The sequence below is a fragment of the Urocampus carinirostris genome, chromosome 2, assembly GCF_059441175.1.
Source record: "Urocampus carinirostris isolate Australia breed hairy pipefish chromosome 2, RoL_Ucar_1.0, whole genome shotgun sequence".
Classification (NCBI taxonomy): Eukaryota; Metazoa; Chordata; class Actinopteri; order Syngnathiformes; family Syngnathidae; genus Urocampus; species Urocampus carinirostris.
In genome coordinates this window covers 14,153,365-14,177,621 of record NC_142350.1, presented here as the reverse complement: position 1 = coordinate 14,177,621, position 24,257 = coordinate 14,153,365, and the positions used below count along the sequence as shown (strand labels likewise).

At 38.9% G+C, this 24,257-nt stretch overlaps 1 protein-coding gene across 4 annotated transcripts in view; it reads left to right on the top strand.

Moving 5' to 3' along the window:
* The window catches only part of trappc9 (trafficking protein particle complex subunit 9), a 151,938-nt gene that overhangs the window by 122,893 nt on the left and 4,788 nt on the right, over positions 1 to 24,257 (top strand). The window lies entirely within an intron of this gene.

Below are 24,257 nucleotides of genomic sequence, written 5' to 3'. Positions count from 1 at the left end.
TGTTGTGGAGAAGTTTAAAGCTGGATTTGGATACAAAAAGATTTCCCCAGGCTTTAAACATCCCAAGGAGCACTGTGCAAGCAATAATATTGAAATAGAAGGAGTATCAGACCATTGCAAATCTACCAAAATCGGGCTGTCCCCCTAAACTTTCAGCTCATACAAGGAGAAAACTGATCAGAGATGCAGCCAAGAGGCCCATGATCACTCTGGATGAACTGCAGAGGTCTAAAGCTGAGGTGTGAGAATCTGTGCATAGGACAACAATCAGTCGTATACTGCACAAATCTGGCCTTTTATGGAAGAGTGGCAAGAAGGAAGCCATTTCTTAAAGATGTCCATTAAAAATGTCGTTTAAAGTTTGCCACGAGTCACCTGGGAGACACACCAAACATGTGGAAAAAGTGCTCTGGTCAGATGAGACCAAAATCGAACTTTTTGGCAACAATGCAAGACGTTATGTTTGACGTAAAAGCAGCACAGCTCATTACCCTCAACACACCATCCCCACAGTCAAACATGGTGGTGGCAGCATCATGGTTTGGGCCTGCTTTTCTTTAGCAGGGACAGGGAAGATGGTTAAAACTGATTGGAAGACGGATGGAGCCAAATACAGGACCATTCTGGAAGAAAACCTGATGAAGTCCGCAAAAGACCGGAGACTGGGACGGAGATTTGTCTTCCAATAAGACAATGATCCAAAACATAAAGCAAAAGCTACAATAGAATGGTTCACCAAAAAACATATCAAGGTGTTCGAATAGCCAAGTCAAAGTCCAGACCTCAACCCAATTGAGAATTTGTGGAAAGAACTGAAAACTGCTGTTCACAAACTCTTTCTTTCCAACCTCATTGAGCTCGAGCTGTTTTGCTAGGAGGAATGGGCAAAAATATCAGTTTCTTGATGTGCAAAAACTGATAGAGACATACCCCAAGTGATATGCAGCTGTAATCGCAGCAAATAGTGGCGCTACAAAGTATTAACTCAATGGGGCTGAATAATTTTGCACACTCACTTTTTTTGTTTTTTATTCATTAAAAAAGTTTAAAATATTCAATAAAGTGTGTTCCACTTCATAGTTGTGACCCACTTATTGTTGATTCTTCACAAGAAATTAGTTTTATATCCAATGTTTGAAGTCTGAAATGTGGCAAAAGGTCACAAAGTTCAAAGAGGCCAAATAGTTTTGCAAGCCTCTGTATGTCATCCATGTGTATGGTAGCGGCTCACATCAAAGCGGTGTATGATTTTGCCAAAGCCAGTAACTGCAAACATTCCTTGACCGCTACGTTGCAACAGTTGGAATATCGTGATGAGAATGCCTCCGACTCATGCAGCCCCCGCACTCTCACTTGCTAAAATAAGATACTACAACAGCAGACGTGGGTCTCTTTTCCATTTGTGAAACTCAGTAAAATGTCAGAGATGGAGAAAAAATACATAATTTTGTCATAATTTCAAAGGACTGGAAACAGTTTTTTTTACATTGTCAAGCAAATACTTTTAGTTTGTGCGCTTGGCTTTAGCAGTCAGCTGTGACTGTTATACAATGTTTTATTGGGCCTTTCTGGCTGCCATCCTCTTCAGCTTTATTATGTATGTGGTGTCTGGGACGTCATAGCAGCTCTATTCTATCAATAGTGTTGCATTATACATGGACTTGGTCCCTCATATCTTTCAGATTTGTTTTCCCCCTTTGTTCCGGCCCGGAGCCTCTGCTTTGAAAATGCTGGTCTACTCGTCATCCCAAGAGCCAAGAAGAGATTCGCAGGTTCGAGAGCGTTCTCCATTCTAGCCCCGGTGCTGAGGAATGCTCTGCCCCTTGGGATTTGATCTGAAACCTCAGTGGAACTGTTTAAAACTAGGCTTAAAACACACTTCTATTTTATAGCATATGAATAACTTATATTTTATGTTGACAATATCTGTGTATTATTTATTATTGCAACATCCATTGCAGCTTGGTCATCCTGGAAGAGGCATTACCTCATGTGCGGTCTATTCTCAAGGTTTCTTCATTATCTTCATGCAGAGGTTTTTGAGTTTTTCTTTGCCCTCATGTATGATTTTGATCAGGGGATGGTGTAATAATAGTCTGTAGTTTGCAATAATCTGTGGTCTGTGCAGCCCTTTCAGACTCCTTGTGATTAAGGGTGTCACAAATTAACATGACTTGACATTAGGCAAAGGTGTTAAGTTAATCCGAATTTTCTTGTCTCTCTGTGAAATTTTGCATGTGTGCATGAGCACTCAGCTCTTCTCTATATAGACACCAATGAAAGGCATTCTAATGTCACTTTGACCTGCGTGGCTGTTTACTCCATGCCCTCCACCCATCTGCCAGTCCGAGTTAGTTCCCACGCTTCATGTTTCATCCTTATGGCGCTTGAAAGTAAAAACGCTATAAAAAAAATAGCACATTGTTTTCAAAAGAAAATGATTTTACATTTGATCCATTCATTGCAGTCACTAATTTTTGCGTGTGCTAGCTGAAACACATGCAAATCAATTATATTATCCGTCTGCTTAATGCAGCTCTAAAACTTTAATGGTGGTTTTATATTTAGCAGACGCCATATTTTGTCAATTTGCATATTTTGCCACAACAGCTGTGCAATCCCTTCCAGAGCCTGCAACATATGCCTTTTTCTGATTTTTTTTTTAATTAAAAAAAATAAAAATTAAAATTAGAACACTACCCAAAGGCTTGTTTTACAAAACATGTAAATCAGTTGCAAAACAATGTCTAGATGTTACACACAGGGTTCGTATAAATAATAGAAAATTGCTGGAATTCTAATGTTATGTTTTTAAGGATCGCAAAGTGCTTACATTTTGAGTAAAGTGCTTCTAAATGCTTGAAATTGTTGGCATATTTCCCAACACGTCTGATTTAAAATGACGCCGCCACTGCTTATTGGTGGCTTCGCTTTGCCATTACATTCCTTGCCTCGTGATTAACGGCAGCTGGCATTAGTTTGTACGGCATTGTCCTATGAAGCGTCATTGCCCAAGAAAACAGGTGCATGTTACACCTTAAAAGGGCACCATGAAATGTGTATTACCAATTACTTATGGACATTTGTTGCAAAAAATGAAGGTAGCCTTTTCCAGCGGTAAATTGTAATGGGAAGAACCTCCTGCGACTGAAAATGCAAGCTACATTTTATTGTGATTTTTACCCAACACCTATAGGGGGGAGAGATTTGTCTCGATAACTTATATACTTGTGATTTACTCATGGTTTGAAAATTGTATGTCTAAAAATAACATTTGTAAATCGCAGATACATTTGTGGATCTGCAAAATACACGATTCACACTGAATTTATTTTTATGGTACTGGAGAAGTTGACAGATCTTCTTTGAAAGTGCATTGATAAAAGTGCTTGAACTTGGCCATGAAAACACCCTGTCATAAATAAGTATTGCTCATTAATACGATACAGTTAATGGCACTTAATTTCCATAAACACAACTTTGCTTATAAGTCACACCTGTTTTTATGAAAAACTAAAAACGACTGAGTGGCTGGTCACAATTCTTGGTGGAAAAAAAAAAAGGCATGTTACCTTGGTGTGCATTTTGTACATCACGTGGAATTATTCGCCCACTTTTAGAATGCTTGGAAAAACACATAAATAATGCAACAGCACTCAGTGGCTGTGGTGGTTCTTAATGAGATTTTTGGGTAGCGTGTGCCTAGCGCGTCATCTCTCATCAGAGGACTGGCATCGAAAAAAAATTAGAAAACTCGAGCAAGGGTTTTTAGCTTGCTTTTAGGTCAACGATATGGCGATGGCAAGACATACTGGCAAATTTGGGATATACTGCACCTTTTTTTCCCAACACAAATTGCTGAGCAGATTCTGATTCTGTCCAACAGCTGTAATGTCAGACTGATAATTGGCGAGTATAGTTAGCGGATGTTCCGCAGCAGCAGGAATCTCAAAACGCATATGGCATTTGAAATGGTACCCAATTAGTTTAAACATGCAAAATGCTGGAAGGAAGAGAAACAAACTAAAATTACAAGTTGGCTAATTCATTCTTAGTACTGGGCGCAATTTGTTAAGAATGTTTCACGAAAGACACTTCGTACAAACTCAGCAGGCTAAAGTTGAAGAGATCAGAAAACTAAGTTCGCTCATCAGTGTGCTTGACTGATTGGCTAGCATTCTGTTTTTCAATTGTGGCGGCAGCTTGCTGAGTGTTGTGGAGTCATACAGAAGCGGCCCGATGAATGCAATGGCTCTCATTTTCTCGTTGGCAAAGTGCATGCAGAGCCCAACGTGAGAGAAATTGTTGTGCTGTAACCGAAAGGTAAATGTAATGCCCTTTTGCGACTTTCCTTTTGTTATTAGCGCTCTCAAAATTTTGACTCATTTTTGAAAGCCTTAATAAAATTTTGTTCTGTTGCTATATAAGAATAGGACCTGTTAAAAGAAAGATTCAACCCTCACAATTTATTTAAAAAAAGTATGTTTCTAGCTTTTATCATTGTTAAGCAAGCAACAGTTAAATATTGCAAAGTTTCTTATAAATACTCGTTTCAATGCCTCCATAAAAACAAGGGTACATTTATTGCAAAAACACTGTACTTATCAACCTTGGCAAGAACTTTTCGGCGTCCGATGTTTCCAGTGACATGATTACACAACTTCGGTCTCTTCAACGATTGAAAACATGCACAAAACATCATCCCTCTTGCCCTGGCGATGACAAAGTGACTTAGTCATATTTTTTTAAAAGGAAAAAAAGCTCTGTTGAAGCATCTATCCGTATATTTGCTATTCTCACCACACAGCTTCAATACGCCTACTCAGAGGCCGCCTACATAGTACCTACCAATCGTTGAATACAGGAAGTAAGACTAGGAAGTGGGGGATTTCTCCCTATGTGGACAAGATCTAATCAAAGCCATTCCTACCATCTAAAGGTGATTTTTCATACTCAAATTATTCCCAGAGGCTTGATACTTACTAATGAGCTACACCAAACCCTTTACTAGTTTAACAAACAAATGAAAAAAAAAATATTTGGAAGTTTTAGCACTCGGGGACAATGATTTGAAAAATTTATAAAGTATGGCACTGAATAAATTAAATTGGAAATGCAAGGTACACTTAGATTTGACTTTGGAGTGAGCGAGTAGCAGAATCGAGATCAAGCTACTGTATGGTTGATATGACACCAGACATGGCTAAGTGCTAATTCAGCTTTCAAACTCTTAATTAAATACTCATTAAAGTCAACAGTGGCAGCATCAGGCTGACATTTTGCCCTAAGAGACGAGCTATAATTTTTCTTCATTTGCATGCATACTGACTGGCTCCAATCGGTGGACCTCAACTTTCATGTGATCTCAACGCTACTCACACCCTTGCAGTCTTCTTTTTGTCTCTCCATATCTAGGCCTGTCTTCATTACATATGGTACATGTTTATGTTGTGTTTTTAAGGAATGTTAAGTGCTTGGATTGTGTGAAGTGCTTGTTAATGCTTGTACCGTATTTTCCGCACTATAGGGCGCACCGGGTTATAGGGCGCACCCCCAAAAAATAGTTTTTGGTCCTATATCTTCCATAGATAAGGCGCACCGGATTATAAGGCGCTACAATGGGAACGTCGACAAAACAGTCAGATGATTCAGTCAAACTGATTACCCCCTTAACATTCCCAAAGCTTGCAAAGAAGCAAATACGTGTCGTAGACACGTGCGGATGCGGTGTTCGTACGATGTCACTCGAATGCATCATTTCAAATATCATTCGGAAGGTTAAAGTCTTGGGATTCAAGAAATGCCAACCATTCCTTAGTTTCTATTTTCTTTTTCGCTCGCAACTTTACTGTGCATGTGACAATAAACACTTGGAATTGAGTTTAATTCACTCAACTCATCACAGCAACATCAAGATCGTTCTAAAACAAGATACCGGGAAAATATAAAGCCGCATAGCTCACCTAAGTTCTCACGTTCAATAATGATACGCAATCATGGTCTTCTTACAACCGTGAGTGAAGTAAATCCAGGAGAGTAAAATATTTACAAATACAGACTAATGAAACATGTTTCTTTATGGCGTAGTTTAGCAAGCTTGCTATTCAGTCATCTTTTTCGGCCAATTGCAGGGTTTGTTTCGGCCCTCTAGCCTATCTGAGGCTCCGAATAACTTCAGCCAATAGCGATCGATTTAACGGATGATTGACACATCTTTTTCAGCCAATTGCAGGGTTTGTTTTGGCCCTCTAGCCAATCCGAGGCTCTGAATAATTTCAGCCAATAGCGATCGATTTAACGGATGATTGACACATCTTTTTCGGCCAATTGCAGGGTTTGTTTTGGCCCTCTAGCCTATCCGAGGCTCTGAATAACTTTAGCCAATAGCGATCGATTCAAATAATGATTGACACATTGGTTAGCCAATGAAACGCCGGTATATAAATCCCAGCATACACCGCGGACTACTCCACGTTCGGGGGAAAATCGAGTCGGCGGCTGTTGCGTAAGTTGCGAGATAATAATATTGAGCCATATATAAGGCGCACTGTATTATAAGGCGCATGGTCAGCTTTTGAAAAAGATTAAGACTTTTAGGTGCGCCTTATAGTGCGGAAAATACGGTAATTGTTACCATGTTTTTCAACTAGAGTGCTTAAAAATGATGCCGGCATTTCCCCTTCCCTCATGATCAACTGCATCTGGCATTAGTTTGGACAAACCCTGCTTAGTAAAATATTTGCATTCGAAATTGGATATATGGTTAATCATGCTTCTAGTTATAAAAACAATGAGAAAACACAAAAAAGGTCTCAGATAAGTAAAGTTTTAAAAGCATTTGTTGAGATGACCATTTGGATACATAATAACGTATTTTTTTCCTCCAATCTACAAAGTGTTGGATTATTTATTTTATTATGTCTTTTCTTACCAAAATTGGTTGACTGTCGCTTCATTTAACCACCATTTGTTTGCTGGCCGTGGTTGTGTGGTGACACTTGGAGAAAGCTTGTTTGCCACTCCAAATACCAGTCGTATATTCACGATCCTGTGCTAGTGTCGCTTTAGCAGTCGTTATGATCTCATTTCTAATCGCATCTGTCGTTATCAGACGCAAAAATATTATAAACAAGACAGGCGATATCAACAACACCATAAGTGAGCTATTCCCAGAAGCCACACTTTTTTTTCACAAATTTCACGAATTTGTTCATTTATTTAGCAAACTCCTCCTAATCTCATTTCTGTCTCACTCATTCGTCACAGAAAGGAGGGGAGCACAGCCTCCTTTGGCTTCCCTCGACTTGCTCCCACGTATTAGTCATCCAAAAAACAAAAAAAGGAACTCCTACATCTGCAACAGAGTCAATCAGTTTATGAGACGTCCAAATATTTGTCATGCCCCCACTTCACACTGGCTTTTTGCTTAATGACTCACCGATAGTAAATTTTGCTTTGATACTTTTCATTTGGGATTCTACAATTGAGGATTTCATACCCTGAAGCCAAATTATTGCTTTTGTACAAAGAATACAGGGGATCCTACTGGCCTACTGAAGTCCTTGCATGATATTTAAAACTAGGCAAAATCCAAGTTGACTATCAAGGATTATATAAAATTAAACATCAGGACAATAAAAAGGCAGGATTCGTACGGGCGCTTGAAATTCTTGTAAATGCTTGAATTTTAATGTTCTCAAGGTTTGAAACTTGTTCGATTTTTAGGTAAAGTGGTCATAAATGCTTGAAATTGCTTCCATGGTTCTCAACAAGTCTTAAAAATGACGCCAGAACTGCTCACTGGTGTTTTCACTTCGCTATCACATTTTTCCTTCCCTTGTGATTAACTTCAACTAGCATTAGTTTGTTCCAAATTGTTATATGAAGCGTCATTGCCCCCCTATGGGTCATGCCCAAAAGGACAGGTGCATGCTACACCTAAAACGGGCACTATGAGTTGTTTATAGAAAAAACTAGTTAAAATATAACTTATTATTAACATTTTTATTGCATTTTTATTTTTTGATCTATTTGAAGTTTTCAGTAATTGTTTTTCTGTAAACGAATTCTTTAGAGAAGCTCTTTGATCTCTTTGCTCTCTAAAGAATGTATGAAACATTGTTGTTGTTGTTTTTTTGGGGGGGGGGAATTATTTACTAAACCCTTATTGTTCAATACACTCCTAAATCTGTGACCCTGGACACTGACAAAAATGTTATTTTTAGAACAACACTCGAAAAAGAAGGGAAATGTAGGTTTTTATATAAGATTGTGTAATAATAGTCTTTAGTTTGCAATAGTCTGTGGTCTGTGCAGCCCTTTTGAGGCTCCTTGTGATTAAGGGCGTCACAAATAAACTTGACTTGACATGTGTATGAGTGCAGGGATTAGATATTACTTATGGACATTTGTTATGGGCCATGCAAAATATTGAAGTAGTGTTTCTTAGTTATAAATTGTAATTTACTCAAGATTTAAAAGGCATATATATATTGTATAAATCACAGATATATTTTGTTTTTTTGCCAAATACCTGATTCACACTGGATTTTTTTTTATTCTAATGGTCCTCAAAAAATCAATTTCTTTAAACGTCCTTAAAAAGCTTTTGAACTTGGCCATGATGAATGGGTACAAACCATGCCTTCCGCTCCTGACCGTAAGCCACTCCCAAGACTACATTTTTTTAAAGGAAAATACATTTCTGCTTTACTAGTCAACCTGACATTTTCAAAAGGCCTTTTTTCAATGTGATTAGTCAGCCTCTTATAAGCCAAAAGAGGTAGAGTTTCAAACATGGCCATTTTACTGTCTGCGCTTTTAACATCACCCGCAGTGGGAGGAAAAGAATAAGAGGTCGGCTGAGAGTAGAAGGAGGCAAACAATCAGTGTGGCTGAGTCTCCTCCTGTATAAATACCCATCCACCTGTGAGTGTGTTCTGTCAAATAATCACGAAAAAACATCCAAGGCTTTTTCGGGTGAAATTTTTGCCCTTTAATGTGCTCATGTACTATGTGTGCTTACTCAGTTCAAGTGCAGGCCAATTACTGGTTGGTCTCGTCAGAAAAAGCCTACGAGATCATTGAAATTGTAAACTTCTCTTTCAATTAGGTATGAATGCAGAATGAGCATACTTATCCAAATGACCGCATATTCAGCTTTGAAAGGCTAAGGACACCTTTGAAACATAATCAATAAATCACATTAACTCATTTAATAATAATAATAATAATAATAATTTCCTTGTATTGTCATTCTGTGTAACAATGTACACAGAACGAAATGTCGATTGCACCTGACCCGTTGTAGCGAGCCGATGCAGCCGCAGCTGCCATAACATGTCAATATGTTTTCAGAAGCATTGTCCCTGAGTGTGATTTTTTTTGACTTGTTTCATTAAAAAAAGAAAAGAAAGCTGGTTACAAAGGTTTTGGCACTGCTCATCAATAACTACCAAGTCTCAGGGAATGATTCCAGTATAATACATCACCCTTAGATGGCAGGAGTGTCCACTCATTGTGGAAGCCCGCACTTCCAAGTGTTGCTTCCTTCATTCTGCATTTGAGAGTGTGTTGGTGGGCAGCACCTTGTGGTGAGAAAGCTTAGTGAAGCAGTGTGTTCAGAGTAGCGAAGATATGGATAAGTCCAAGTCAAGTCATGTTTATTTGTATGGTCCTTAATCACAAGAAGTCTCAAAGGACTGTACAGACTACAGAGTAGTTTAATTTTACTACACAAAACCTAGAAATAGCCGAACTTCTTCTGCTAATAGTTAATTCTTGGGTACTTAGACCAACTAATATACAGTGCTATACTGTCAACATCTCTACGTTTGTTTTTTTGTACTGTCTAAAGTAAAAACCCACTGAGTTAACGTTTTTCATTTTTTTGTAAGATGATTGCGTCATCATCAGGGCTGAGAGGTATGACGTTTCGTGCAGTGATTGCTACGGTGACTGAAATCGTGTGATCATGCCACCAGAAACATCAGGCGCACAAAAGTTCTTGCCGACTTAATGCATAAGTTCAGTGTTCTTCCAATACAACTATATTTTGCAGGAAAAGTGCCCTTGTGTTTTATTTAGAGCATTGTTTAGATATTGGAGTTATTTGGTCAGAGTTGTGGAGACTTTTCATAGCCGCTGTAGATTAGCTCAATTTTTTTCCCTCCCTCGTGAAACCAAACACCAAAGGGCAAACAGATTTTTTTTCTCCCCTCCTAGCTATCGCTTGTAGTGATGAACCGATAAGAAGTTATTGCCTGACTCAGCTATGAGGTTTCAATGTATTGATTAACTGCCAGGCTGTAATTTAAATGCGTTGCTCGACTCCGATAGTGTTTGCTACATGTCGGGAAAAGCGGCAAATTTCCCAATGTGTGCACATGGGCCTGCACACTCGCTCAGCTAAGCGGTGAACCAATAGTCGAGAACTCTGCACAAGGTATTTCCCTCAGGAAGTAAGAAGAACATAGCTTGAGGTCAACCTACAATGGTCAAAACTTTGTGTTGTGGAAATTACTCCTGGGAAAAGTATCTTGCAGTCAAATCAAATGGAAAAATTGATGCTGTATTATTTACAGTATATCTTTTGTAAAAAAAAAAAAAAAATCAAAAGACACAGACACAGTGGACCCTGGAATAGTATTCGCTCCTCTTGAACTTTTCAAAATGTTGCCACATTTTATGCTTTAAACACGGAAAAAACAAAAATGTCATAGTTTTTGAATGGCTCTAAAATAATTTGCATGAATTTATTGTTGTGATCTCAAGGATTGAAAAGTTCTTGAATATTTGGTGAAGTGAAGTGGATTGAAGATATGATGACCATTTCAGAATCTGTTCATCACAGAAACATCGGGGTCAGTCTGAAACAAGATACCCGAAAACTTTAAAGCCGGTTTAGCTCACCAATAATGTGCTCTGGTAGTCAGCTGATGAAATAATTCTCCACATACGTGGTCTTGCTACATTCGGGACAATCCAGTAGATCGAACCGTGTATTTACTCCCAAACATAATAAGGCGGACAGATTAAAAAAATATGCCTAAAACATTTCTGCATTGTTGGACGTTGCTTGGCTCAGGAGGTAAAGGGCTCGTCTTGGGATCAAGAGGTCACAGGTTCGACTCCTGGCTCCTCTTAGTTATATGTCGAAGTGTCCTTGGGCAAGACACTGAATCCCTGATGCCCCTGATAACACGGCTGACACTGCTATCGGTTAGTGTGTAAAAGGGAAAAATGTGTAGCACATTGACTTGAAAAGCGCTATATAAATGCAGATCATTTACATTTGTAATCTTTTTGTTTCGCCTCTTAATTTTCCTTTATAAATAAACAGACCCGTAAAATTATTTCCAATATTGCCGTTAGCCTCTGACCTTTTGATTGACACCACTCTCAGCCAAAAGCAGGCTTTTTTCACAGTCCACTGCCGGCATTTGATAAAACACATATTGCGACATTTAGCACTGAATATCCTTAGCCAGTAGTAACCGATTCAAATGGTTAGCTTATGATACATAGATACTTTATTCATCCCCATAGGGAAATTCACACTTCCAGCAGTATCCTTGTGTTGAAAATAAAATAATAACAAAATAAAAGAAATAGAATCCAGAAATACCCAATTGTCATCAAATATGACAAGCGAACAGGTAAGGCATCATGCTATTGCTTCACCTGTTTTCCAGCTAAGGTGCTACACTCAATTGCTGGTATTTTATTGCAAAAATAAATACTCTATGTGAGTAGTACTTGCCATGATTATTTCAGTTGGGGACAAAACCTCAGAGTGTTACTTTTCAAAACAGACCAAAATTGTCCATATTCTCCAAATGATTCGAGAACAGCATTTAATTTACTTTGGGTACATCTTGGATTAGGAATTTAGGCGAATTTTACAGGAACGTTAAGTGGTTAGAAATCGCATATGTAAATTGCATCTATATTTGTAGCTCTGCAAAATACATGATTCACACTGGATTTTTTTCTTTCAATAGTACTGGATAAATTGGAAAAGTACCTGTTGTCCAAAAAGAAAAATATTGTAACAAATAAGTGTTGGAATGCAACACCAGAATTCTTGTTGTCATGACAAACTCCAACTTAAAGCCTGCAATTTCTCATTTGAATTTTGAGCCGCTAAATTAAAATTTCCTCGTATTAATTTATTGATGATTAAAAACCATCGGTGTCAGGAAGAATGACCCAAATAGTGATTCATTTTCGGTAGGTTTCTTAGTTACCTTCGTAGTGGGAAGAGTTGAATCTTGACTTTTGATATGTTTAGCAAAGGTGGTTGTGACAAGCTGTGTCTGAGGCTATTTTCAATGTGAAGACGTACGCCTCGATGGTCCATGACAGAAGCGCATCAATAAACCAGTGCGTCGCTTTTGAGGCTGCGCCCACTAAGATTGTGCTCGAGCTGAATGATTAAAAGGTGGAATAAAAATTCAGTCTTTGCTGCTTCACTTTTAATACGGATTAGTTTATGAAGTTGCTTTTTTCAGAGTGTATGATTTGAAGCAATCCAAATTGTAAATCCAACTTTTGGCAAAATTAGCCATTTTGAAGTCTGCATGGGCAAGGGAGTACTTGGCTGTTTGTCTTTTTTGTTTGTTTTATTTCATTAATCCTTCGTCAAGAACACACTTTTGTCTCCTTGAAGAGGGAACCGATACATGGGATTTCGTCATATGCATAATTTATTACTCTAGTCAAATACTTCATTGAAACCATCTTTGCAAACATTTGCGTCACTTTTAGAACATATTCATCAAAGCTCTGCTTGCAGTTTGACAAGCATTCTTAATTGTATAGCAATAAGATGTTTTACTAAAAGCTATGTATTTACGACATGAGCAAATATAAAATGTTGCAATCATACACTCAACAGAGTTCAATGATATTACAATTCAGTCCATATACACAATTTAAATGCTGGATATATAAAGTAATGCAACATATTAAAGTCCATGCTATAAAATCTATTCATTTTTCACACAATTGACTGTAGTAGTGCCAGATATATCTCTGGGGATAATCCTAGTCTCGTGATCCTGGCCTGGAGCAAGCTAGCTGTAGAGAATAAATCACCATTGTAACTCAGCCAAGAATTGGGAAACATTGAACCTGCGTACGTGCAACTGACTTGAGGCTAAATTTAACCAAATATCCAGGCTTATTAACTTATCTTGATTTTATGAAATACCCCCAAGATGTATGCGTGTATGGTGCCTCGTGCAGATCACTCAAACATAGCGTGGGTCGACCGACCTCAATATTTCATTGGTTTGTACAGTGTACCGGGACATATCTCATCCACATCCTTCTCACCTTTTTAACCCATGACCCATATCATGCCTGAAATCTAACCACTAAGCAAGTTTGCTGAATAAGATTTTCATTACGAGTCTAAGAATGGTCAGATCGTAAGTAAACACAGCGCGCTGTGAATGCAACTAGCACTTTATTATCAAGGTTGAACATCAGCTATTTGATTTACATAGTTGCTTAAGAGCAGTTTCATGATACCTTTAGAAGACTGTTCAAAAGCAGGACATGATAGGCCCCAAATATATTGCACTTATTTCAGGGCTGTTGCGTTTGATTGCCATTAGCAAACGGCCATTACAAGCGCTTGTGTGTTGCTGATGGAAAGTAAAAGGCCAGATGTAGAGGTACTAATGTACCTGGATTGAGTGTCTGCATTTCTTTTCGAGCACAATTCAGCGGGAGTAAAGCTTTTTTTTTATCACTTTACATGAGAAACTTGGGGCTACAGTAATCTGAATGTTTTAAATAATATATGCCTATGCTTCTGCTTGAAAGGGTTTTCAAAGATGCATTTTCAAATTGAACCCGTTTGGCAGGAGATTACTGTAGGAGTGTGTGTGTTTTTTTTGTAAGTTTGGTAACAGCTGGGCTGCTTGAGTCATATTAAATATGGTTATATATTAATTGCGGACGGCCGGCACTGTTTTCTTTCCAATACATGCGATGATTAAAGGTCTCTGTACTAGGGCCACTCGATTAATCGACTGCTGATGATTCTTCAAACATTGAGCCAAGAAAATTAACCAAATGAATATTTTCTACCGATTTGAAAATGTTTTAAATTCCCCATTTTTTCAGCAATCTTTTCGTGATTGACATTCAGCTTTAACAATAAAACTAAACACTCAAGAAGTATTTTACCTTCTATTTTTTCAGGCCTTAAACAAAAGATAGGACATTTTCTGTTAAGAAATCAACAAATGCTGCACAATTGGGAAATGGAAGATATTTATTGGATGTTTTTTTTTCTTTTCGTTTTAACAAATAAATAACTGAAAAGTAGGGCATGCATTTGTCTGGATTTTGACCAAACTATTTTAAGACCTGGATATGTTAATTTGTGAACCTTTCAATTGTCAATTTTGTTCATTGCTTTAGATAATTGTCCTGTTTTAAGATAAACAGAACCCTGAGATTATCACATAGCATGTAAATTTATGCGGAGACTTGCCAAGTACACTGGTTCTCAGATACCGCATTTAAAACACTGCACTGCATTCTGCCGGCTAATGTTTTTTTCACCCGCATGACATGTAATTGTGGCTGTATTTGCAATTGAATTGCTTGCAATTTGGAGCCTAGCCTAATTAGCACAGAGGTAGGATCATTATCAAACTCGTGCAGGCTGCACTAACAATTAAATTCCATATTAAAGAAGGGGCCTCAAAATACGGTGTGGCCCTTTCTTAAAAATGTGACTTGCCCTTATGTGACATAGTCCTATGAGTTGATGCCTTTGGAGGTAGGAAGATGCAGCCAGTGCAGTCTCTTACCTTTTTTTGTGTTAGCTGATTGATTGCACTCGGCTTTCAGAAGGCGTGCTGTTTGTCTCTAATTTGATTTTGAGTCACGCAAACTGGGTTTGCATCTTTGGGCCGTTTGCGGGAGATTTTGCATTATTCAGCCATTAATCACTCTGAGGACGGAAGTGACTTAGGCTGATACCAGCCAATATGCCGGGTGCGGACTATTCCATTTGGATCAGATCGAAAAACCCTTGCAACGGAGAGTTTCTGCTCCGTTCAGACACAAGAATTACAAATCCTCTCTAGTGTGTTGCGCTCTATTCCTTACCTTATAATTGGAGTTCATTCATTTGTGCATCCCTGTAATACGATTGTAGTAAGATACAAAGAGTGGACTCATTAACAGCTGGTAGACAGAAGCAAAGATTTATCGGAAGATCCAAGTGCTTTTTCTTATCAAGGACGACCTGTTACACATAATTACGCTTTGCCTCATTATGAATCTTTTCTACAACGTTTCTTTGCTACTGTTTAGGCAAACAAACAGTGATACGTCGCCAGTGATCAGGAGAGTGATTAAGAGAGTGGCTTTTTAATGAGATGACTGCGTCTCATCAGTCCTCAGTGAATCATGTGTAGCCGAGCAGGTGACTAAAGTCACTGTTTTTCAAAGACATTGATTGCCATTTGTTCTGTGGCAGAAATAATAATGTCGTTGGTAGCTGTCTTTAGTGATTTGCCCCTGGGTGGACTTGTGACAGCTCATTACTTTGGCGGTTCTGCTTTGCTGAGAATTTTCCAATAAAGTTAGTTGTAGTCCGTCCTGGTAAAAGATGTTGAGTAATACGCTATGCTAGCTTTAACTTTAACCACTGACTATGAACACGCTTGTTAAGCGTTGTTAGAATGCCTAAGGTCAATCTGTAACATAATTTTCCTTTTTTTTAATATATAAACACTTTCCACCTAATATATACATGAAGTCTCACAAGTGCAGCTGTGGTTTGAAATATCCTGGCCAAGATTAATGTTCCGACCCTTCTTTTGATATTTAAATTGGGTGATGTTTGTGATGATAGCTTAGGGTTTGTTGGTCATTGCTTTTGTGTGTTTCTGTACTGATTTCCAGCCCACACTGGGTTGATTCTTCTTTCCTTACAAACAGCAGCTGGCATTAGTTGGTGTTGCGATGTCATGTGAAGCGGCATTTACCCCTAGGACCCAAGAGGCCAGGTGCAACAGAATAGTGATTGTGATACAGTATGTTCTAGTGGCAAGTTGGACTTTATATTAGTGATCAAAGTAAAAAAAAAAAACAAACAAAAAAAAAACACTTTTTGATGGGTGTTGGAATTCTTCTTTTAATGGTCCTAGAAAAATTGGAAAATTGGCTTGCATGAATTTGGCCATATAAAAGATATACAGACCCTGAATCTTAATGATAGATTATATTTACAGTAGCATTAGCAATATAAAGTGTAACCAAAGGTAATCAATTAAATGGATCATTTAGGCCCATTAAATGAACATCCAATGTGTCAGCAAAACCGCGTCAATACATTAGAAGTAAATGCCAGGTCTGCGCCTAAGGTTATCTGTACATAATAAAGTTTTATTGTTGTGAGTTAAATCGATTCATTTGCATAATTAGGCTTGCGATGTATCATGCATGCGGACAGGCAAGCAAGCAGAAGCAAGTAATGAGGCAGGGAAAAGAGTCGAGTGCAGTCCGGTGTATGACAGCAGCCATGTTTAGAGCTTGCTAGATAATGCAACTCTCAAGGGAGGCTTGCTAATGGCTTTCATTCTTTTCTTTTTTTCTTGCAGGATGATTCAAAACAATTATGGCCACTTGTTGGCTCTTCTTCTTCATTATTTAGAGTCATACTATTGGAATTTTGTGTTTTTAAATTTGATGATGTCATTGCAAAATACAGGGTTCGTAAAGAAGCCTGAAATACTTGAAAAAGCTTGAATTTTAATGTGGTGTTTATAAGTATTGAAAAGTGCTTGGACTTTGGGCAAAGTGCTTGTAGTGGCTTGAAATTGGTACCATGTTTGTCAACAAGTGTGCTTAAAAATGATGCTAACACTGCTCTATGGTGGCTTTTCTTTGCCATTGCATCTCTTCTTCCCTTGTAATTTACGGCAACAGACATTAGTTTGTACGGCATTGTCCTATGAAGAGTCATTGCCCCCATGGGTCACCTCCATGAAGTCAGGTGTATTCTGTACCTAAACTGGGCACTATGACATGTGTATTAGTGCAATCATATCGCATCAATTATGGACATACAAAGAAATTAAGTAATTGTATGGGAAAGAACTTTGTGCAAACTGAAAATGTATATAGGGAAATAGTTGTCTCAAAAACAAATATTCAAAATGTTCTCAAACTCTAACAATCATTTCTTAATAAATGCACACGCAAAATTAAAATTTGCATATGTAATTTACAAATATATTTGTAACTTTGTAAAAATACATGATTCAGTTTTTTTCCTTTTATTGGACTGGAAAAATAGAATAATTGGCATTGAAAGTCCTTAAAACTCCTTGAATTTGTCCATGAAAAAGGTGTATGAACCCTATATATGCATATGTGGTAAGTTATCCTTACAAGGTAACTTAGTACTGTATGCATATAGTATTTTAGATTTTTCTTTACTTGGTGTTAGCTTTACTCATAGACCGAATACTTTAGACACCTGAGATGCAGGAAAAGTACAGTGGAACCTCGGTTTTTGAACGCCTCTCAGTTCGAACAAATCGGAGTCCGACCAAAAATTTAGAGAAATTCTTGCTTCGCTGTTCGGTCAAAAAATCGGAGTTCGAACGCCGGTAATATGTGAGTGCGTGCGTACACTAGGGTGCGATGCTGAGCGGTGTACGGGTGTAGATCACTCTTTTCGTGACCAACTGTTATCGCGTGAGGACGTGCTTCATTTTGCTTTCGCTTTTAATATAGGTGTACGAAGTGTTTTATCCCCTAATTATGCCTCCGAAGAAAGTCAGTGCAAGCAGCAAAGTTGCTACAGGTGAAAAAAGAAGAGTAGTGCGTACAACTATTGTATTTAAGAAAGAAATAATAGCACCACCGTCCACTTGCGCCTTCTGATGACCACCACAAAGGTAAGAAATCCTATTCATAATTCTTTTATTTTTTTATTTTTACACGTTCATGTTAGCGTAATCTTTCGTATGGAAGATTACGATAACGTGAACGTACGATTAGCCTGGGTCAGCTTCATGTTTATGTTAAACATTCAGGTAAACATTCAGGGTGTTGGAACGGAGCCCAACATTCAGGGTGTTGGGACGCAGCCCCTTTCCAATGAACCGCTAACCACTTGTTGTGGAGACCCGGGTGCTAAATGACTTGTAAACGACCTGATTTTTTAATTTTTACACGTTCATGTTAGCGTAATCTTTCGTACTGAAGATTACGATAACGCGAACGTACGATTAGCCTGGGTCAGCTTCATGTTTACGTTAAACATTCAAGGTAAACATTCAGGGTGTTGGAACGGTTTAAAACGGTTCACATTATTTTAAATGGGAAAAATGATTTCGGTGATCGAACAAATCGGTCTTCGAACAGGGTTCGGGAACGGATTATGGTCGAGAACCGAGGTTACACTGTATCTGTAAAGAAACTTCAGTTTTAGGTTCTTTGTGAAGTTAGGATTTGATATACAAAAAAAAAAAAAAACTCAGAGGCATCGCTATTCACAACAAAAATATCTCATTTCATTATCTGGACATGATGTGAGCTGCAAGATTGCAAAAGATTTTTTTTTATATTCCTATTTTTGCACACATAAAGATTTGTTTATTTGTTTATTTCCGCCTCACTATCTGCAGAGGGGGAGATAATGATTTTGCAAATATCATTCTTTTCATCCACCTAAAACTCAACATTAGAGATTTTACCTTCTCAGGAAATATGGTCTAACTTTTCGATCCGTCCATTCTTTATCATTTGCGACTTGCTCAGATGGTATAGATCAAGGGTGACTAACATGCGGGCCGCGGGCCAGATAAGACTCACCAACAAGACAATGCTTAGAAGTGCAAGAAAAACAATGAAATGCAGTTTTAAATATGTCCACTTGATGTTGCTAAAGCTAGGTTCCACCCCCATAGAAACCATAGCTGTACAGTATGTCACAAAAGTGACTACACACCTCACATGTCTGCAGAGATTGTATCATAATGTTTAAATGAACAGCACTGAAGAAATATCGCTTTAACACAAAGAAACTAAGTCCATCAACAAAGGCCATGGCTTTCTGGAAAGATATACTCTGGTCTAAGGAGATAGAGATTAAGGTATTTAGCTCAGATGGGGTTAAACATGAGTGGTGACAACCAGGTGAGGAGTACAAACATGTTGGTCTCGTGCCTAAAATCGAGTATGGTGTTAGGAATTTCATGGTTCGGTGCTGAATGAGTGCAAATGGAGTTGCACTGCATTGAGGAAAACATGAACTAAAGCATGTACTGTGCAATACTGGAAGGATCCCCTCCTTCCAGAAACCGCGTCGCATGTTCCAGCCTTACAATGACCCCAAATAAGATGACAGAGGCTTTTCTAAAGGGGCTGAAGGTAAACTGAACATGTCTCCAGATTTAAACCCAATAGAACATCTTTGGGGCATCTTCAAGTGGAAGGTGGAGAAGCACAAGATCTTAAATATCCCCCAGCTCGTCATGCTGCCATGGAGGAGTGTAAAAGCATTCCAGTGGCAATTTTTGAACCTCTGGTGAAATTCATGGTTCTGCAAAATCATGGTAGCCGCACAAAATATTGAACTTTAGGGACTTTTACTTTAGGGCGTACTCACTTTTTTTTTAACCAGGGGTTTAACTACTAATGGCTATATTTTGAGTTTTAGTAAGGGGGAAAATAAATGTACGCTGCTATATAAGCTTTACTCAGTCAACCTTTCATTGTGTCAAAGCGATGTTTCTTCAGTGTTGTTCAATTAAACATTATGAGGAAATCTCTGCAGAAATGTGAGGGGTGTATTCACTTTTGTGATGGTCTGTCTGCCTGCCTGCCTGCCTGTCTGTCTTTTTCTATCTCTTCCCCTATTTTTCTCTTTCCCTTGCTCCCTTTCTCTTATTTTCTACCTTCTTTCTTTCTGTTTCTTTGTATTTCATGTACTCCCTATTTCTTTCTCTCTCACTTCCTTTTTCTATCTTTTTCAGTTTTTCTCTCAGTTCTCTCTCTTTCTCCAATTCTCTCCCTTTCTTTCTCTCTCTCATTCTCACTCTTTTTCTCTCCCCTCAGATTTTTCTGACAGTAATGACGTGGGAAAAGTTTTGCGATACGCTGCTGCTAATTTTTCATAATATACCATACACCAGTGTTTCTCATTTTTATTTTTCTATCCAAGGAACAAATTGTATTCATTAAAAAAATCTCAAGGCACACTGTCAAATGTTTAGAAATTAGTTCACTGCACATTTACTTGGCTCACTGGAAGAAAGCAAAGATGCTGAAGAATAGCCTGCTATTTTATAAAATGATATTGGGAAATTTCATGCTCTACACTAGTGTTCCCCGGCTAACAGTGGAGAAAATTGCACAAACATTTCATTTATCGTCACGTAGAATTTGAGCCCCCTAACTATGTGTGGACAGCGCCGATTTAAAAGAAAATTATTTGGGGAAGCAATCACATCCTGCGGTACTTCTTATTGTCAGAGACGCCAGCAGTTTACAGAGAAGCTCAGAAGAAAGCCCGGCAGACTGTTTCAAATTGAGTCATTTAGATCAGATGGCCATTGATTTTTTTTTTTCTCGTGCAGTCATTTTGGACGCGCTACAATATTCAGTAAATGTGCTCTGTTTATGGATCCACACAATGTCAGTTTCATTCCAATTCCGCATAATGTTGTATGGAGGACCAATCCTACCAAATGTAGAAATTTAATGTATAAATAAAGAAAGACATACAGTGAAGAAAATAAGTATTTTAACACCCTGTTATTTTGCTATTTCTCCCACTTAGAAATCATGGAGGGGTCTGTAATGTCCATTGTAGGTATATGTCCACTGTGTGAGGGATAAACCAAAAAGAAAAATCCAGAAATAACAATGCAAGTTTTTTCAGTTAATTTATCTGTGTGATACAGCTGCAAAAAAGTATTTGAACACCTGTGTACCATCTAGAATTCTGACCCTGAAAGACATGTTAGTATGCCCATTAGAAGTCCACCTGCACGCCATTTATTATTCTGGATCAGATGCACCTGTTTAAGGTCGTAAGCTACATAAAGACACCTGTCTACACCATACAATCAGTAAGACTTAAACTTGTAACATGGTGAAGACCAAAGAGCTGTCCAAAGAACCCAGAGACAAAATTGTATACTTCCACAAGGCTGGAAAGGGCTATGGAGTAATTGCCAAACAGCTTGGTGAAAAAAGTGCCACTCTTGGAGCAATCATTAGAAAATGGAAGAAGCTAATCATGACGGTCAATGTAAATCGGAGTGGAGCCCCATGCAAGATAACACCTCGTAGGGTCTCAAGGATTCTAAGAAAGGTGAGGAATCACCCCGGAACTACACGACAGGAGTTGGCCAATGACCTAAAAAGAGCTGGGACCAACGTCTCCAAGGTTACTGTAGTTTATCCACTAAAATGTTGTGATTTTAAATCATGATTGGTAAAAAAAGGTTCCCCTGCTTAAACCAGCACATGTCCAGGCCCGTCTTGAGTTTGAATATGACCATTTGGATGATACAGAGGAGTTAAGGGAGGTTTTGTGGTGAGATGAGACTAAAATAGAACTTTTTGGTCATAATGCCACTAAGCATGATAGAAGAATAATAAAGAGTACAATCCGAAGAACGGGCAGCACGGCGGAGCAGTGGTTAGCCTTTGTGCGGCACAGTTCTAAGGTCTTGGGAACCTCCTGTGTGGGTTCAAATCCAGCTACCGGACTTACTGTGTGGAGTTTGTATGTTCTCCCCGTGCTTGCGTGGGTTTCCTCCGGGCACTCCGGTTTCCTCCCACATTCCAAAGACATGCATTTCAGGTGGATTGGCCGGTCCAAATTGCAGACATGGGGACTTGAGACTTAGTGACTTGGACTCGAGTCGACTCGAGTCGCTGTTTTTATGACTTGTGACTTGACTTGGACTTGGCAATCTAAGACTCGGGACTTGACTTGTGACTTGACTTGCCCAAGAAAAAAATACTTGGGACTTACTTGGGACTTGAAGGTGAAGACTTGAGACTTACTTGAGACTTGCACATGTGTGACTTGGTCCCATGTCTGCCAAATTGTCCCTAGGTGTGAATGAGCGAGTGAGTTGTCTGTCCCTCTGTGCCCTGCGATTGGCTGGCAACCAGTTTAGGGTGTCCCCTGCCCATTTGCCGATGATTGCTCGGATGGGCTCCAGCACCCCCGCGACCCTACTGAGGATAAGCGGTGCAGCTAATGAGATGACTACTAATGGCTATTTCATTTCATTTCATGAGGTCCGAAGAACACCATCCCTACTCTGAAGCATAGGGATGGTAGCATCATCCTTTGGGGGAGTTTTTCTGCACATGGGACAAGACGAGTGCACTGCAGTAAAGAGCGAATGACTGGGGCCGTGTATTGGGGAACAACCACCTCCTCTCAGTCAGAGCATCAAAGATGGGTCGTGGCCGGGTCTTTCAACACGTCAATGACCCAAAGCACACAGCCAGGAAAACCAAGGAGTGGCTCCGTAAGAAGCATATCAAGGTTCTAGCATAGCCCGGCCAATCTCCAGACCTTAACCCGTTCAAAAATCTGTGGAGGGAGCTCAAACTTGTGTTTCTAAGCGACAGCCCAGAAACCTGACTTGAGAAGATCTGTGTTGAGGAGTAGGCCAAGATTCCTCCTGCAGTATGTGCAAACCATGCTGTCTTTTGTTTGCCTTTGGAAAGACTACAGGAAACGTTTGACGTCTGTAATAGCAAACAAAGGCTACTGTACCAAATATTAACATTCATTTGCTCAGGTGTTCAAATACTTATTTGCAGCTATATCACTCAAATAAATCGTTAAAATATCATGCATTGTGATTTCTGGATTTTTTTTTTCTCACAGTTGACATGCACCTTCGATGAAAATTTCAGACCTTTCCATGACATAGAAAATTGGCTTAAAAATCCTTAAAAGTGCTTGAATTTGGTTATGAAAAAAAGTGTACGAACCCTGATAAATATATGCCATTTAAATTAATGTCATTTAAATTACGTAATAACTAAATGTATGACACAAATGCAATGTATTTATATATTTATGCATTTTGTCATTGATGAGTTTATTCTGTTTTTAATTTTGCACACCTGCAAAGGAAGTTTCATAGGATGCCAGTTTCTTATTTGGACTATTATTCACTATTGATTACATTATTGTGGCTACAGGCCAATCATGTTGCTGTCTTTTGTTTTCCTTTGGTCATGATCCTTTCAAGGAAGATGTTGAATAAAGTTGGAGAATGCAGCCTTGTGTAAAACCACCCTCCAATGGCACCATTTGCATTGGCATACAACTGTTGAATGGTCTGAACTAGTTTCTGGTCAATGTTGTACTGCCCATAAAGCAGCTTGCCATACTCCTTGAAATCCACTATCACATGATATAGGTTTCTCTTGTGATGTAGATACCTTACGCATGGAATGCAGAGATTCAAAATATCTTTTATGGTTACGTCCGTCCCTCCCTGAAACCCGCCTGTTCTCTGGCTAGGATGTTTTCAACCTTTGGTTTCCGTCTGTAAAGTATCAGCATAACTTGACTTCTATAGCTGATGATACTTAGAGCATAGTTGAAGGTTTCCGTAGCATTACGAGGGATTTTGTCCATGCAGATCGCCACAATTCTTTTTGCCTGACCTTTGTTTTGCAAATCTTTGTCAAGAAGTCTATCGTTTGTTCACCACTATTTCACATAAGTTCTGAGGGGACGTTGTCGATTCCTCGAGGCTTTTTTGCTCCTTAGTGAGGTAATTGCTGCCTCTGCTTCTTGGAGGATAGGGAAGTTGCCATTTTCCACTGGGCTGGAATTCTTAAGAACCTGAGGGTCTCTGTGTGTCAGGTGGTTGAAGAGTTTGGAGCAGGATCTATTCATGATCTCTTTTTCTTCAGTAGGCTTATTCCTTGCTTGATCCTGAAATATGTTTGTCGGTGTTTGTTTGGAGTCCTCCAATCTGTTGGCATGTGGCGCACATCTGCAGGCTTGACACCACACCTGTCGTGACGTGCACCTTAATCCTGTTAGCTCTCGCAAATCTTCAAAGTGTTAATTTTTCATCCCTCGCCTAGGTAGGGGGGAAATCTAAGAGTTTTTTTTTTTTTTTTAATTTCTTTTTAATCTAATCTTTGAAATAGCCATACGGGAGCAAGGTGCCAACCCCCACTTATTCCCGTCTCCGACCCCCACCTACCTTGTTGCTGTG